General features: G+C 44.1%; 1 pseudogene; it reads left to right on the plus strand.

Moving 5' to 3' along the window:
- Positions 1 to 10,870: 10,870 nt before the first annotated feature.
- Positions 10,871 to 10,988, plus strand: LOC124597136 (annotated as a pseudogene).
- The last annotated feature ends 8,094 nt before the right edge of the window (positions 10,989 to 19,082 follow it).

Below are 19,082 nucleotides of genomic sequence, written 5' to 3' on the forward strand. Positions count from 1 at the left end.
TGAAACACGGAACAGCATTACTGGTCACTCCGACTCACCAATCTCCAGTCGTTCACTGTCCAGCGGTGTCACACCCTACACAACCTGAAGCGATGCTTAGCACCTACTACAGGTATGTGTGGCTTATGGCAAGCTGCTAGACCGTCCTATTGCATCCTCTGTAGTTCATAACGCACAGTCATTGTGCCACTTCAAATGGCTCTGAGCACTATGGGACTTAACATCTGTGGTCATCAGTCCCCTAGAACTTAGAACTACTTAAACCTAACTAACCTAAGGACATCACACACATCCATGCCCGAGGCAGGATTCCTACCTGCGACCGTAGCTGTCGCGCGGTTCCGGACTGCGCGCCTAGAACCGCTAGACCACCGCGGCCGGCTCATTGTGCCAGTTGGGATGCTGGTAAAGCACTGCGTCTTCAGGCCACGAGTGGCCTACCGGGACCATCCGACCGCCGTGTAATCCTTAGAGGAGGATGTGGAGAGGAGTGGCGTTGGGTCAGCACACCGCTCTCCTGGTCTTTATGATGGTAGTCTTGACCGAAGCCGCTACTATTCGGTCGAGTAGCTCCTCAATTGGCATCACGAGGCTGAGTGCACCCCGAAAAACGGCAACAGCGCATGGCGGCCTGGATGGTCACCCATCCAAGTGCCGTCAACGCCCGACAGCTCTTCACTTCGGTGATCTCATGGGAACCGGTGTATCCACTGCGGCAAGGCCGTTGCCTGGGGTGCTGGTAGCACTTTGAAACTCACGAGTGATTCCTTCCGCAGATTCCATTTGATTTTTTTACAGCCACCCTCCACAATAGTCGATGGTCCCTGTCGGTCAGCAGATGAGGTCTCCTTGGTCTTGGTTTGGCTGTGGTCGTACCATCGCTTTTCCACTTAACAGTCACGTCACCAACAGTCGACTTGGACAGCTTTACAAAATTTGAAATATCTCTGACAGATTTGTTACTAAGATGACAACTAATGACTAGTACACTTTGGAGATCAGTGAGCTCTTCTGAATGACGCATCCTCCTGTTACTGTTTCTCCACTAACAACACAATACTTACCGTCTCCTTTTGTGTTTGAGGGTACTGCTCTGGTGATATCTATTGGTCAACTCCTTATTACGTGGGAGTGTCTGGGAAATTTGATCAGATAGTGTCCTTAAAATTTCTGTTGCCGAATTACGAGAAATATTCGTATGCCGCCGACGTTTGCAAGTAGATAATTCAAGAGTAGTTAGAAGCCCGCGAGGGAGATAATGAACGATGTCGACTGCAGAAGTTTCACATGATTAATGTATAGGGAGCTGGCCCAAAAATTATATTTCAAAATTTAATAGGCCGGTTGAAACTGTGTGAATGCAATTTTACATCCCATGGCCATTTGTTGAGAAGCTCTCGAACAGTTAAAAAAATACACTACTGGCCATTAAAATTGCTACACCACGAACAAGACGTGCTACAGACGCGAAATTTAACCGACAGGAAGAAGATGCTGTGATATGCAAATGATTAGCTTTTCAGATCATTCACACAAGGTTGGCGCCGGTGGCGACACCTACAACGTGCTGACACGAGGAAATATTCCGACCGATTTCTCATACACAAACAGCAGTTGACCGGCGTTGCCTGGTGAAACGTTGCTGTGATATAAGGAGGAGAAATGCGTACCATCGCGTTTCCGGCTTTGATACAGGTCGGTTTGTAGCCTATCGCGATAGCCGTTTATCGTATCGCGACATTGCCGGCCGGGGTGGACGGGCGGTTCTAGGTGCTACAATCTGGAACCGTTTACCCGCTACGGTCGTAGGTTCGAATCCTGTCTCGGGCATGGATTAGTGTTATGTCCTTAAGTTAGTTAGGTTTAAGCAGTTCTAAGTTCTAGGGGACAGATGGCCTTAGAAATTAAGTCCCATAGTGCTCAGAGCCAGTTGAACCATTTTTGTATCGCGACATTGCTGCTCGCGTTGGTCGAGATCCAATGACTGGTAGCAGAATAAGGAATCGGTGGGTTAGGAGGGTAATACGGAACGCCGTGCTGAATCCCAAGGGCCTCGTATCACTAGCAGTCGAGATGACAGGCATCTTATCTGCGTGGCTGTAACGGATCGTGCAGCCACGTCTCGATCCCTTAGTCACCAGATGTGGACGTTTTCCAGACAACAACCATCTGCACGAACAGTTCGTACGACACTTGCAACAGCATGGACTATCAGCTCGGAGACCGTGGCTGCGGTTACCCTTGACGCTGCACCACAGACAGGAGCGCCTGCGATGGTGTACTCAACGACGAACGTGGGTGCACGAACGACAAAACGTCATTTTTTCGGATGAATCCAGGTTCTGTTTACAGCATCATGGTGGTCGCATCCGTGTTTGGCGACATCGCGGTGAACGCACATTGGAAGCGTGTTTTCGTCATCGCCATACTGGCGTATCACCCGGCGTGATTGTATGGGGTGCCATTGGTTACACGTCTCGGTCACCTCTTGTTCGCACTGACGGCACTTTGAACAGTGGACGTTACATTTCAGATGTGTTTACGAGCCGTGGCTGTACCCTTGATTCGATCCCTACGTAACCCTACATTTCATCAGGACAATGCACGACCGCATGTTGCAGGTCCTGTACGGGCCTTTCTGGATACAGAAAATGTTCGACTGCTGCCCTGGTCAGCACATTCTCCAGATCTCTCACCAATTGAAAACGTCTGGTCAATGGTGGCCGAGAAACTGGCTCGTCGCCACACGTCAGTCACTACTCTTGATGAACTGTGGTATCGTATTGAAGCTGCATGGGCAGCTGTACCTGTACACGCCATCCAAGCTCTGTTTGACTCAATGACCAGGCGTTTCAAGGCCGTTATTACGGCCAGATGTGGTTGTTCTGGGTACTGATTTCTCAGGATGTATGCACCCAAATTGCGTGAAAATGTAATCACATGTCAGTTGTAGTATATTATATTTGTGCAATGAATACCCATTTATCATCTGCATTTTTTCTTGGTGTAGCAATTTTAATGACCAGTAGAGTATTTAGCAATGTGACGTTGGGCTGTCCGACGGCGCGGAATGGCACACCTTTTCTCACAGACATATTCTTTTTTTAGTGTTGAGCATTAGCATAAAGATTTAACAAGTAATACCCGAACTAAAGCTTATAAATATCCTAACAAAGTAATAATAACCATTAACAAAATTTAAAATATCTTACATTACATGCATGTACTTACCAACACACAAGTCCCATTTAAAATTTCGCAACTGTTCGAGTACCGTATAGTACTTTCTGTTCAGAGAATGAAACAGTCATTGTCTTATCGATTCAACTCGCGATTTTTTTGTCTGCTTCTAACTCGAGGATAATGCGGATGGCTCCATTCTGAACAGCTCATGCATTTCAACAACATTTCCGTTCCTTTTGATCGGATGAGGAGATCGCAGCTGCAGATGTGTTCTGTGTCCTCTCCGTCGCCATAAAAAATATTTGTTTCCGCTCTTTCTTCGTCGTGTGGTGAAATTGTGACCATAGATCTCTTCACAGCTGCTTGGTTGGCGTTTTCCCACTTTGTCATCTCATTTATGAAGCTAACTTGTCTTCAGTGCTAGAACATATGTCTTGAAGTAAGCTCTTGCTTCTTGAAATTTTCCGAGTGTAAAGAGAACTCCGTGAAGATCGAAGCTGAAGAAATGAATTAAAATTTGTGCTGCCGCCTGGACTCGAACCTAGGTCCTCTTGTTCCTTTTTCTTTGTCTCATTTTGTTCTTTGTATCTCCTCGGGGCGGACGTCGCAAGACACTCGTTTCAGCTCGTCGTTGATCCATTAACTCAGTCTTTTTATTAGAGAGGGCAGCTAACCGACTGACTAAACACGCAGAGTTACCGTGCCGGCTTTGGTCCTAGGCAGAAACGCTAGCCACTACGCCACCACAGCACGATGGTCAATTGCTGCACGAAATATTGAAGTTTAGTGCCCTCCCCGACACAAACTTCATATCTTCAGCTTATTTTCCCTTACAGCGATGCTCTCTGGCATTGGAATAGAACCCCAGCGTTGCTCGTAATGGGAAAGTCCTGTATCATAAGTGGTCTTATAGATCTTATAATTGTTTCCTCTGAGACATTTAAGACTCTTCAGAATTTCTGCCTAGCAAGCAAAAAGGCCCGCATTTGAGTCCCGGCCGCAGCACAAATTTTAATTCATTTCTTCTGCTTCGATCATTATCGTAGATAAAGAAGGGACTTAAATGACTCAGGGAAACATTTAATTATGAAATTCCATGAAGTTTCGGGGCTGCAACCGAGTAATGTCAACGTCTTGCCACGTTATTTCGGCTGACAACCATTCAGCCATCTTATTTGAGTGTTTATTACTGGAGATTGCTAGTTCACACTGCCAACTTTACGAGGTTGCTCAAAAAAATCCACAACATTCGTAATTTCACGCCAATTGTGTATTGGAGCTAACTGCGGTTGGCATCCCTGCACACACCTATGTTTAACGTTTAAGTGTCGGAAGTTTCATTGTTGTATATTTGTTAGTTATTGTTCAGTGGTGTATTCAGTAAAGCGTTGTGTCCCACAGTTTGCGAATTTCGAGATGGCAGAGTTAGAGGAGCAACGCGTCTGCATTAAGCTGTGCTTGAAAGTCAATAAAATCTTTACAGACACACACCAAATGATGCAGAAAGCCTACGGTAATGACTGCTTCAGGTGTACTTGGTGTTATGAACGGTTCACGCTGTTTAGAAATGTCCAGACGGAAGTTAAAGATGACCCTCGTTCATGATGCCCTTTGACGTCTACCGGTGATACTCATGTCACTAACGTCAATGAAATTGCGAGTGCCAATCGAAGACTAACTGTCCGAGGGACTGCAGAAGAATGTAGCACTTCAGTTGATTCGTGGCATGGAATCCTGACACAGCATCTTGGAATGGATCGTGTTGCCAACAAGCTCGTCCAAAGGCTCTTGAGTCAACACCAGAAAGACCTTCGAGCTCGCAATCTGTGAAGAACTTCAGGTTCACACAAATGAGAACGAGATGTTCCTTAAGAGAATCGTTACCGGTGAAAAAACTTGTGTCTACGGTTATGATGTTAAGACCAAGGTTCAATGTTCCGATGGGTCGGGAAAGTTTCTCCAAGACCAAAAAAAGCTCGTCAAGTCAGGTCAAATGTCGAAGTCTTGCTGGTAATTTTATTTGACTTTGAAGAATTATTTCATCATGAATTCGTGCCGCAGAAACAAACTGTTAATCGATGGTGCTATACGGACGTGTTGCTATGCCTGCGAGAAAATGTGAGAAGGAAACGACCTGAAATGGGTCGAGACAATTCATGGCTCCTGCTTCACGATAACGCATCTGCACATTCATCACTGTTGGTGGCGTGTCTATTTCATAAATAACGAAATCAGTGCGCGGCCTCAAGCTTCGTACTCTCCAGAGATGGCCTCTGTGGACTTTTTTTATTTCCAAAGTAGATAATCCCGTTGAAAGGACGAAGATTTGCAGTGATAGACGAGATAAAAGAAAATTCGCAGACGGCGCTTTGCGCGGTATAGCAAGAGGCGTACCAACGCTGCTTCCGGAAGTGGAAACGCCGTTGGGAACGGTGTATCAATTGTGAAGGAGACCGATGTAAGCGTAGAAAAATTTTGTGGACAAAGTTCAGGAATTTTTTTAACAGATCTCATACAGCAAAAATGCATGCTACATGCCTGCTACATGAGCGACCTGTGTCAAGTTTCGCGCCCTCTTCGGATGTTGGTCCACCTATGGCTCGCACGCTCATGCGCAGTGGTGATACTCCGTGGTCGCTGCTTGTCTGAATGCGGGAGCAATGCAAACGCAATCAGAGGGCGCTCATGCAGCGGCTGCCTTTGCACATGATTCTCTGTGCCATTTTTTGGTATGAAGTTAGCGGTGATAACTAGCGTTCGCTAGTGATAAACACTCACTTGAGGATGGCTAAACGGTTGTCTGCCGAAATATTGTGTCAAAATATCGACATCATCAGGCTGCAATCCCGAAACTTCATGGAGCTCCTAGTCCCTTACTACCTTTCCAGCTCTAAATCTCTTGGCCAACTTTGAGAAGGAAGAATTCAGAGACAGTTGTAGAGAATTGTCTCTGCACTGTTTATGGATGAGTTGTTGTTGCTGTTGTCACTAGTTTCAGAAGCTCCAAGTATTGATGAGGTAACTTGGTCTGTTACGGGAGGAGGCTGGTCTGATGCTTTGACTGGTGCGTACAAACACTCTTGGTGTCACCTGATGCATCTTATATGTGAAAGAGACTTTAACTACCCTAAGTAACCGCAGATTCCATGTTATTTTCATTCCAGTGCTGCGTTTGAAATCCATATTTATTCATACATCATTGCCTCCAAAATTATTTCAGAAAGAGAATAAAAGTAATATACTGGGTGATCAAAAAGTCAGTATAAATTTGAAAACTTAATAAACCACGGAATAATGTAGATAGAGAGGTAAAAATTGACACACATGCTTGGAATGACAAGGGGCTTTATTAGAACCTAAAAAAAAACATAGTTCACAAAACTTTCGACAGATCTTTTGTGCGCGTCGTTTGGTGGTGGTCGTGTGCTCAGCTTGGCCTACCAGGTCCCCAGACCTCAGTCCGTGCGATTATTGGCTTTGGGGTTACCTGAAGTCGCAAGTGTATCGTGATCGACCGACATCTCTAGGGATGCTTAAAGACAACATCCGACGCCAATGCCTCACCATAACTCCGGACATGCTTTACAGTGCTGTTCACAACAAAATTCCTCGACTACAGCTATTGTTGAGGAATGATGGTGAACATATTGAGCATTTCCTGTAAAGAACATCATCTGGGCTTGGTCTTACTTTGTTATGCTGATTATTCCTATTCTGACCAGATGAAGCGCAATCCGTCGGACATTTTTTGAACTTTTGTATTTTTTTCGTTCTAATAAAACCCCATGTCATTCCAAGCATGTGTGTCAATTTGTACCTCTCTATCTACATTATTCCGTGATTTATTCAGTTTTCAAATTTGTACTGACTTTTTGATCACCCGGTACATACTCTCATGCTCAAAAGTATCCGAACCACATGATTTTATTCCATCTAATTTGCATGCAGGTCACATTACGTGAGTTTCTTGCAGATCTTCTAATCTCTTTTCGGTATAGTCGTTTCACTACACAAATGATTACTACAAGAGAAGCGTACAGATCATTGCTCCATATGGTAATCCAATCCGGTGTAATTTAATGACACGATATTGCAAATATCAGGAAATGTACTATTCGAGATGAGGCAGATTTTAATGATTTTAAACTCAAATTTAATACAACAAGTGACATCTCGAAAATGTTACTGCACTCACTAGCATCACACTGCATTTACCTATGTAAGCGCCAGTTCTCAGTCCGTGTACAACGCGTCCATTTCCAAGTCTACCCGCGATCCGCTCAGTTTGCTAATGCGACCTCCCTGTGTTTATTTGCGTTGTCTGCGTAGTCTCAACGCGCTGACGACCTTTCATTGCAAATAAAGTTCTTGTTAGATTCGAAAATGCTTCGTGTTTCTGAAAAATTACAAATCATGCAATCACTGGTTTTCAATATTCTACCGAAAGGAAATAACGTACAGAGATTTTACGAACCGATTAGTTAATACAAATGACAGAAAGTACAAGATAACTTCTAGCTTATCTCTCTCGTCTCACAGTTGCTCCGAACAAGAAGCAACAGCCAGATGTACAAAGCTATAAAATCCCCGTTTTTCAAAAACCTTAACTTTGCTGAGTTTTGTTAAGAAATCCGTGAACGAGTGTGTAGCCTTGTATGTCGGCGATAAGCAGTTCAGACAAGGAAACGACAGGACCGTTTGAAACGTGTTGCTGTCGAAGAATGCTGACGATTAGATGAGTAGATCGCATATCTACTGAGGAGGTACTGAATATAGTTCGGGAGAAAGGGATTCTACAGAGTAAAAAGTTCACAGCTTCTTATCTCCCCTGTGCGCATACTGTGAAACAGGAGATTTGCAAGTTATTCGAGCTTCAGACTTATTTTACATCACAACGGTATATTTCCGGACAAGGGTTCCTTATCAAAAATTTATCTACTCAGAACTGTATTTAACCCATAGAAAAGCCTGTATTAGGAATTGTGAAATACCCTGAACAGGTAGCAGCTGACTATCAGTTACCTGCCACCGTACATGTCAGCATACACCGCCCCAAAGCCAAATAGAACAGTCATTAACAAAAAATTTCGAATATTATACTTTTGAAGGTCAGCTAATCCTGGTACCATATTATTAAAACTGAATTACGAATAACACAATTTCCAGTCGGTGACCCTAGCCCCTATGATATTCGAATGAGACTCCCAGCAAGGAACCAAATATTGATTCCCTATTGGGTCATCGGACGATTCACAAAAGTTAAAAATTTTTTTAGAGTTCAGTTGCGTTTATTTTCTTTCGATAATGAAACACCTTACAGTGTGTTTCACTAAGGTACACACACTCTTTGTTTTCTCAGAAAAAGATTGTTTACGGCGGCGTCCAATTATATGAACAGCAAAATTAATTTCAATTTTTCCACCAAAGAGATTCTAATTAGCAGACTCGCGAAATTAAAAGCAGCAGATGTAAATATTGGGCTCTGCGTCGCTGCCGAAACGAATCTGAATGTGAAGCAAAGCGAACAGAAAGGCAACAGAAAATTCTACTGCCTAGTAATTGCGTTTACTTTGAATGGCATGCGCTGTCATGAAAGGTCAGCCCAAACAGGAGTTCCATCCATATTGTGTTGAAGGGCAGAAATAAATCCGAGGGTCATACAGGAAATTAAATAAAAATACTGTTTTAAAACGACTGTTGCGCTTCGAACTCCACTAGAAATGTTTGAAAAATACGACTAAGGTTATCTGCGGACCGGGATGTGTTCAAGATTTTAGATATCTCGTTCACAGTTCGGATTAGACTGGTAGAGGGATGCTTCTCGACGCACTTATTCGGAGTATGTTCTCCTTCCTAGAGAACATCATAAAACTCTGTCAGCCGCACATCCGAGGTGGACAATACGTCTCCGGAAAGCAGGCTACTGGGCATTGTCCTGCTGAAGCCTGGACCGCCGTCGTTTGGCCGCTTTATAGCGACATGTCACTGCCTGCACTCACAAGCAAAGTGGTCACGCTTTTATGGAAGTCTGGATGCTTTCCTGGAAAAGCCTAAGGCTGTTTCTTTCACTTCTGCCGCCCTGGCCACCTTTCTGTGCCTTCTTCATCACAAAAAAAACCTATTGTCGCAACTACTAGTTGCTAGCGGCAAACAAACTCTGTCATTCCCTGTCATACCTCTAGTTACTCATGCCGATGGCTCGCTACGTAGCTGAGATAGCTGCAGTGCTTCTGCAGGGACGAAGTGATTAACAAGGGGTGACAGACCTTTCAGTGTGTGTGTGTGTGTGTGTGTCAGCTGAACAAGGAATCAGTGACCGTTTGTTTTCGAAAGATTATCAAGTGACGTGGTGGTAATGGTGGTCGATTTACATCGAAGTCTATATCCATACTCTGTAAACCACTGTAAAATGCATGACGGTGTGTGCTTCCCAATGTATTAGTTATTAGGGCTTCTTACGTTCCACTCATGTATGGAGCGCAGAAAAAATAACTGCTTAAACGTCTACATATTCATTATATTTAGTCTGATCTTATCTCCGAGATCCGACGGGAGTGACATGCAGGTGCTTCTTTCTAGATTTATGACTTAAAGCTGTTTGTTAGAACTTATTAAGTAGAGGCTTCACTGTATAATTTGCATCCATCTTCGAGAGTCTGGCAGTTCATCTCTTTCAGCATCTCCACGACGCTCTTCCATGAGCGAGACAAACCTGTGCCTGTGAACATTCGTGCTGCTCTTCTTCGTATACATTGAACATCCCCCGTTAGAGCTATGTTCTACAGTTTTCCCACACTTGAACAATATTCTAGGATGGATTACAAGAGTGTTTTGTAAGGAAACTCCTTTCTAGACTGATTGCATTTTGTGGTATCAACGTTTGATACCACACTTGTTAGGAGTTGCAGATATCGACCGCGGTCCGTAATAGATATCGCCGGATCCGCGAGTCGCGACCAGCGCCGCTCCGCGGCTTGTGACAAGTTTCTAGCGAGCTCTCGTCAAATGGTACAAATGGCTCTGAGCACTATGGGACTCAACATCTGAGGTCATCAGTCCCCTATAACTTAGAACTACTTAAACCTAACTAACCTAAGGACATCACACACATCCACGCCAGAGGCAGGATTCGAACCTGCGACCGTAGCGGTGGCGCGGTTCCAGACTGAAGCGCCTAGAACCGCTCGGCCACTCCGGCCGGCGAGCTCTCGTCCACTCTTGCTCGGGACGTCAAGTAGTAAAGCAGCATAGCCTTCAGCTGATAGGAATCAACTTCTAACAAGACGCTTAGTCGAGTATGGCGTAAGTAATGCCTCTCAAGATATGTTTGTAATTACGTGTATGCAGCATATGAAGAAGCCTGCAACACAAGTTAAGTACAATATATATCATTTTTTACCAAGGACTACTAATTATTTCAGTCGCTGCAGATACAGACTATGCAGCTAGCTCCTTACCGACTTCACTGCCAAACCTGCAATATATGTTTCTATTTAACATTGGCCACCTATCATCATAACAACTGACGACGAGAATCATAACACATTTCCCTACTGTTCCACCAGCGAATCGGTCAGCCACCTGCTTATTTACGACTGAGCCTACATATTTGTTCTATTTCATGTTCTTACAAATTACCATACTATCAGCTTCACTGTGATATAGAAAAGCCAAAGTTGTATGCTGTGGCAACGGTCTTGCCGCAGTGGATACACCGGTTCCCGTGAGATCACCGAGGTTAAGCGCTGTCGGGCGTGGTCGGCACTTGGATGGGTGACTGTCTAGGCCGCCATGCGCTGTTGCCATTGTTCGGGGTGCACTCAGCCTCGTGATGCCAATTGAGGAGCTACTTGACCGAATAGTAGCGGCTGCGGTCAAGAATACCATCTTACGACCGGGAGAGCGGTGTGCTCACCCCGCGCCCCTCTTATCCGCATCCTCCGCCGAGGATGACACGGCGGTCGGATGGTCCCGGTATGCCACTAGTGGCCTGAAGACGGAGTGCTTTAAACTTGTATGCTGTCGCTTTATAGAAAAATTATAGAAAGAATTTGGTTAGGAAAAAACTCTGTAGTGTTAATGAGAGCCCTCTATACATACTAAGATTTAAAAGTACAGTCCGTACAATTATACATCATTCCAAAGAATTAAACATAAAACACTACAGAGGATTTGAAAGGTAGACATACATTATTAATTGAGACAATCGCATTGCCTAAAAACCCGTGGAGAACTGTTGAACAAACAAAGTGTTTTGCACATACTAGATATTGAGAGCTTTTTAAAAACATATTTTAACATTTATCAGTTCAAAAAATTCAGTGCCCAGTCTGATGGATATTGCAGTGGAGTCAACAACAAATACAGTGTGGTTCAGCTGCCGCTACCGATGTCGTTTTATGCAACCCGCAATGTAGCTTTGAAAAACCACGCTCGAGGTTATCATATTCTCTCACTCCCTATCTGCAAACTACTAGAGAAAAAATAAACGAGTCCTTTTTGTAGGATATTTTGTGCTGGCATGCGTGTTTACTGGAGGTAACGATTTATGAGTTATTCAAGAAAAACACGGAGAAGTCACCTTCAAATGCAACTGTATCCCCACAGATCCTTCACCAGTCAGGATTTCTAGTACGCTGTTCGTTGCCTCCCACCTACCACTGTATAAAAGATGCCCGACAACACGAACGATTTCCGATATTCGACCTTCTTTTGTCTATTGACTGGAGTATTACGCCACTAGCGTACTCAAAAATGGTTCAAATGGCTCTGAGCACTATGGGACTCAACTGCTATGGTCATCAGTCCCCTAGAACTTAGAACTACTTAAACCTAACTAACCTAAGAACATCACACAAATCCACGCCGCGAGACCACCTAGGCCGGCCACTAGCGTTAACATTATTAATTTCAGCGTGCCAGTGAGAGTAATGAGAGAAAAACGACGTTTTTGAACGTTATACTAAAACTAATTACGTAGACTGTTCGATCCAAACTTGACTCGAACGAGCACAGTACTAACTAGTCAGAAGGCCTGACAAATACAATGATGTAATTGTTTATTTCATGCTGTTAATGTTCACAAATCTGTTAGTCAAAATTTACACAAATGAGAATTTTACAATTTGTAAGTGCTCGACTAAGCCGGTTACGTAACGTCAGTCAATGAAGACCAAAAAATGAGAAATGTTGAAAATAATTCATGCAGTGGAAAATTTTTGTGCAGTAGTTAGTGGGATTGCGATGAACGACATTCTAGAAGTCCTGACAGATGGGGTCTGAGTGTGGGAGTGGGGTACGTTTGAAGAAGGTCACTTTCCTACGTTCTTATTGAGCAACTCGAGAACTACGGACTGTATGGTAAACTTATTGCAGCACATAATTTCGCTACAGTAAATTTCCTATAAAAAGGCATTGTTTATTTTATTCTGTAAGAATAATAGTTTGTGCGTAGGGAACGAGAGAACATGAAAATCTCGCTTGTGGTTTTAGACGATCAGATATAACATTGCGGGTTGCATAAAACGACATCGGTAGGAGCAGATGAGCCACCCTGTATATTTAGTTTGGCAACCAGATGTACGAAGAGCGTACTGAGTGAGAACCAAGCATGCGTAAGTACGCCCATGACGAAGGAGATAAACCAATGGCACCTTCTTCAGTCGTTATACCGAAGATAATTTGAGGCAGAGCCACGTCCTGACTTTCGCACTGAGCCAGTATAGGGCATGCACTTGGTCAACGGTGGAGCTGAAGGCAATTGGGCTTGTTAACTCCCACATACAACAGTTATGCAATCTCAAAAATGGTTCAAATGGCTCTGAGCACTATGGGACTTAACTTTTGAGGTCATCAGTCCCCTAGAACTTAGAACTACTTTCTAACCTAAGGACATCACACACATCCATGCCCGAGGCAGGATTCGAACCTGCGACCGTAGCGGTCGCGCGGTTCCAGACTGTAGCGCCTAGAACCGCTCGGCCACCCCGACCGGCTGATGCAATCTCATCAGGACCAATGTTCAGTAAATATGTGAGGTGGTATCTTCAGTGACTGCTTCCTCGGGCCATATGTGTTGTCTCTTCGACTCAGGTGACCATGTACAGACTATTCTTGCCATAGCACCTAACGATCTTATTGGAGGAGATAAACTGACGTATCAGGGAGAGGATGCTGTTCAGCATTATGGAGCCCCGGCGTACTTTGCATGGACACTACAAGCTACTTTAACCGTACTTTCGGTAATCGGTGGATCGAATGGGGAGGACCTGCATATCCACCTGAAGGATCCCCAGGTCTAAAACTATTAGAATTAGGTCTACATGAAAACCGAACTGAAATCATTCCCTGTGGATTCAGAGGAGGAATCAATTTGCAAGAATTCTTACAGCGGCCACACACGTACAGAACACACGTTTTCCATCCAACATAGGACGTCCTGCTACGTCGGTACTGGCTCGAATATGATGTTAATGGAGCTCATTTTGAACATTTATTGTAACATTTGATCAGAAAAATAAACGGCTGAAACACAATTACTCACTCAATATGCATCTCCGACAGTGGTTACTTAACGAAGTATGTCTGTTGTCTCCACCACCACATCTGTCAGTTTCGACACTGAATTTTTGGCACTCTGTGTACGCGTTCATCATAAACTCTTTCCCTGATTACAACAAATATGTTTCTAAGCCACTACGCTATACATGGCTTGAAAGGCAACTCTGGTGTGACTATTTAAATGATTGAGAATGTAGGCAAAATTTCGTGTGCTAACAACTTCTATTTTCCCCAAAAAGATATAAATTATACTAAACAAGTTATTGATTGAATACTCTAAATAACTAACAGGTGATTTGAGACTACACTGGACAAGGATCCTGGCTGGCAGAGAGAATTTAACTAGGTGACCAGCGAGTACTCTGGCACTAAAAATGTGGATAACGGAAGCTGAATTGATCTGACACTGAGCAGACTTTGATTGATCAAACCTACTGAAGTTCATCTACACAGGTGCAGCTGAAGCAGCGATTGAGATCTGTACACCCTGACAGTGCCGAAGCGGCAGCACGTTACCCTGTTTGCTTCGTGCGGCGATGTAACTTGCAGCTAGCGAGATGTGTGCGGCGGAGGTGAGACTTGGAGGCGGCACCTATGAATCGATCGCGGCCACGAAAGAAACGCACAACTCTCGCGGTCTAGCGATCAGGCAGATAGATCGAAACTTACTTTCTACCAGAGCCCTAAAATCACGTTGATTTCAGAGTGTGACATACCCATTCACTGGTCGTACCAAGAACCAATTTGGCTCACTTATATGACAGAGCGCACAAGGATACCAAACGTGAAGACTGGTAAACCAAATACGAATAAGTGTTCCCTCGGCAAACGAGTAGTCCGAGACGTTTGAAGTCACACTGTCGTTACTGTAAGAACTTCACCACAGGCTCCCCAGTCTAGGCTACTCGCAAGTGAAGTCAGTCTCAGGACGGGTCCCAATTACCAACAACACATGCCAGAGCTTCGACCAGAAGTGCTTACCAGACCAAAGTCCCACACCCGAGTACTTTGCATCTCTCCAGAAAAAAAAATCCGTTTTCCCTCAAAGTGCACCGTCTTGAGCCAATCACAGAGCTCTACAGGCGCTAAATTTCCACTCCCACACGACAGCACAAACTCATGTCGAACCAGGGCAAGAGTTAAGAAACCTGTATCTCTGAAAAAAAAAGAAACCGCCAATTACTGGCGTTTTTTAAGTTTTCCCAGAGGGGGAAGGGATGATTTTTTCCGAAGCCGTATCTCTTCCTACAGCAACAAGCAAACAGATACAATCTCAAAAATCTTTATCTAAATCACCTGTGCCTTGGAGCTTGTTATTCCTAGATATGAGGTGTAATAAAGATTATATCTCCAAACGTTTCTCAGACGCCGGATTTTTCTTATACAACCAAGGCGGCCCAGAGAAGTGGTTCACTGGCCTATTTGCAATATTGGTGATCATGAAAACTTGTGAATTTTTATTACTGATGGCTCTGTACACAATGACCGGTTTAGGACTCCGCCGTGTGGATGTGTTACTTTAGACCGTCGCCCCAACTCAGGCTTCTGCTGGCACCGTGGCAGGTAGTGCAGCAGTGTTCTGCTGGAGTCCTGTCTCGACGAGGGGCTGCCCTATCTGGCCTTTACGGCCGTGGGCCTGTCCTGCAAGATTTACTAAGGGATGCGCTCGCCTCCAACTGCTTTCAACTCCCAACAAGCCGTTTCTATGAGCTAAGCATCATAAAAATACCTCATGCTTGTAGCGCCCTACCAGGCTCCATCAACGTCTGCTCGGGCCGTTAGCCTTCTGGAGTCTCGCTCAAGGTGAATCAGGTTGTAATGAAATCTTTAATAATTTTCCGTATACAAAAAATAGGTGAGAGTGTAACTTGTCCCGTTTCAGGCTGTATTGTTTACTGCAAATAGTAGCTTAACTCAGACATTTTTGTGGATACGCTTCCACATGTGCTGAGTTTGTTACCTGTGGAATGTCTAGCCGATAGTGAATTCCAAGCAAGTCTTAGCCAACATCTCATCCATGACCTGTCTACAGAATCTGTAAGAGTTTGCACATCAGGAACTGATAAACTGAATATGTTAGCCATAACGTAACCTCACGACAAGAAGTAGTCAAGGCGCGATATGTCTAGTGAACGTGGTGGCTATGATGATGAACATCTAACAATCCACTTGTCTGGAAATGTCTCATCCAAAAACAGGCGAACAAATAACCTCCAGTGTGTCGGTGAACCATCTTATGGAAACACTACTCTCGGTTGAAATCACGGTAACATCAAGTTTCAGCATCTTCAGTTGGTGTGATGGTAGGATCAGTGAAAAAGAACTATCCAGTAACTGTGCAGTGCATTACGACATACGACATATTCACCTTCGGTTTGGCACTTATCTGCTGTACCTCGGTATGTGGGTTCTCCGAGCCACAGACCATTATGCCTCGTTATTTTCAAGGAGATGTGAAAAGTCGCTTCATCGGAAAAACATACCTTATTTGTCATTATCTACACCGATTCCTTCCAGCATGTTCCTAGCTAACTCAGCAGCTCTGGACATATCATCTGGCTGCGAAGCATACAATAGTTGTACCATGTATGCTTGAAAATGTAGCGTCTCAGTTTGTGCAAAATCTTCACCACAGGACTCTGAGGCATGTTTGTTTCCTTCGATACACGGTCCGTAGATTTCGGCGGAGTGCGCTCAAATGCTATACACTCGGCATCAACATTGCCGTCACTCTCTCCAGATCTACCCGCTTCTTCCCTTCTCACCAACACTATCGCCTCTTGAAACTTTTCATACCATCCTTTGATGCTCTTCACATCTGGAAGATCTCGAGCATAGGTAATTGGGAGCTGTCGCCTAACTGTAATAGATGACTGCGTTTCGTGAAACCACAAACACAGTACGCTTTCTCCTGCATAGACACAGTTGTATCAGCAGCATTCCTATATTTCTCTATCAGTAAGAAGAGAGAAATAAATGGAATCGTTTTGCGTCATGGCAAATGTGTATGTGTCCACAAAAAACCACGTGAGTTAAGCTACCATTTGCAACAAACCGCATAGCTGTGTAGCACAGGTCCTTAATAAACATTTGCGTCTAAAAAGCACCAAAATAGTTCAAATGGCTCTGAGCGCTATGGGACTTAACATCTATGGTCATCAGTCCCCTAGAACTTAGAACTACTTAAACCTAACTAACCTAAGGACAGCACACAACACCCAGTCATCACGAGGCAGAGAAAATCTCTGACCCCGCCGGGAATCGAACCCGGGAACCCGGGCGTGGGAAGCGAGAACGCTACCGCACGACTACGAGAAGCGGACTAAAAAGCACCAGAACGAGGGAAAAAATACTACGGGAATATAATATTTTGCAGAAGCAATATATTTGGTAGTGCTCTTTGTGAGTTAATGCCCTACCTTAACGAAACGCAAGACAGGAAGACGACATCACTCTGCAAGCGATGTTTCGGAGCGGCGTTTTGCACTGGACGAACGTGAGATTCTGTGTGAGGACGTAGCGGTACCCTTAGGCCGGCCGCCAGCAAAATAACGCACTGATTACTGGCACGCGATGCGCGCAACAACGGCACACAGAGATACTTCAGGCTGGCGCCAGTGCGAGGCAGCCTACACGCACTGGAGGCCCACAGTGTTTGTATGGAGCAACTGCCTTCTAAAAATGTTATCATACTGGTAATGGGTTCAAAATACACTGTCGGAAAAAATTGCTATACCAAATAGTAATTAATGTAGAATAATAGTATTTCCAGCATACATTTGTCTAGGTACAGAAACATGAGTCGATTTAGAAGAGATGGGGGATCCAGTATTAGAATCGGAATTTAAAAGAGCTTTGGAGGACTTACGGTCAAATAAGGCAGAAGGGATAGGTAACATTCCAACAGAATTTGTAAAATCATTGGGGGAAGTGGCAACAAAACGACTATTCACGTTGGTGTGTAGAATATATGAGTCTGGTGGCATACCATCTGACTTTCGGAAAAGCATCATCCACACAATTCCGAAGACGGCAAGAGCTGACAAGTGCAAGAATTATCGGACAATCAGCTTAACAGCTCATGCATCGAAGCTGCTTACAAGAATAATATACAGAAGAATGGAAAAGAAAATTGAGAATGCGCTAGGTGACGATCAGTTTGGCTTTAGGAAAAGTAAAGGGACGAGAGAGGCAATTCTGACGTTACGGCTAATAATGGAAGCAAGGCTAAAGAAAAATCAAGACACTTTCATAGGATTTGTCGACCTGGAAAAAGCGTTCGACAATATAAAATGGTGCAAGCTGTTCGAGATTCTGAAAAAAAGTAGGGGTAAGTTATAGGGAGAGACGAGTTATATACAATATGTACAACAACCAAGAGGGAATAATAAGAGTGGACGATCAAGAACGAAGTGCTCGTATTAAGAAGGGTGTAAGACAAGGCTGTAGCCTTTCGCCCCTACTCTTCAATCTGTACATCGAGGAAGCAATGATGGAAATAAAAGAAGGGTTCAGGAGTGGAATTAAAATACAAGGTGAAAGGATATCAATGATACGATTCGCTGATGACATTGCTATCCTTAGTGAAAGTGAAAAAGAATTAAATGATCTGCTCAACGGAATGAACAGCCTAATGAGTACACAGTATGGTTTGAGAGTAAATCGGAGAAAGACGAAGGTAATGAGAAGTAGTAGAAATGAGAACAGCGAGAAACTTAACATCAGGATTGATGGTCACGAAGTCAATGAAGTTAAGGAATTCTGCTACCTAGGCAGTAAAATAACCAATGACGGACGGAGCAAGGAGGACATCAAAAGCAGACTCGCTATGGAAAAAAAGGCATTTCTGGCCAAGAGAAGTCTACTAATATCAAATACCGGCCTTAATTTGAGGAAGAAATTTCTGAGGATGTACGTCTGGAATACAGCATTGTATGGTAGTGAAACATGGACTGTGGGAAAACCGGAACAGAAGAGAATCGAAGCATTTGAGATGTGGTGCTATAGACGAATGTTGAAAATTAGGTGGACTGATAACGTAATGAATGAGGAGGTTCTACGCAGAATCGGAGAGGAAAGGAATATGTGGAAAACACTGATAAGGAGAAGGGACAGGATGATAGGACATCTGCTAACACATGAGGGAATGACTTCCATGGTACTAGAGGGAGCGGTAGAGGGCAAAAACTGTAGAGGACGACAGAGATTGGAATACGTCAAGCAGATAATTGAGGACGTAGGTTGCAAGTGCTACTCTGAGATGAAGGGGTTAGCACATGAAAGGAATTCGTGGCGGGCCGCATCAAACCAGTCAGTAGACTGATGACCAAATAAAAAAA

Source organism: Schistocerca americana, chromosome 2 (genome assembly GCF_021461395.2).
Source record: "Schistocerca americana isolate TAMUIC-IGC-003095 chromosome 2, iqSchAmer2.1, whole genome shotgun sequence".
In the NCBI taxonomy this organism is placed as follows: Eukaryota; Metazoa; Arthropoda; class Insecta; order Orthoptera; family Acrididae; genus Schistocerca; species Schistocerca americana.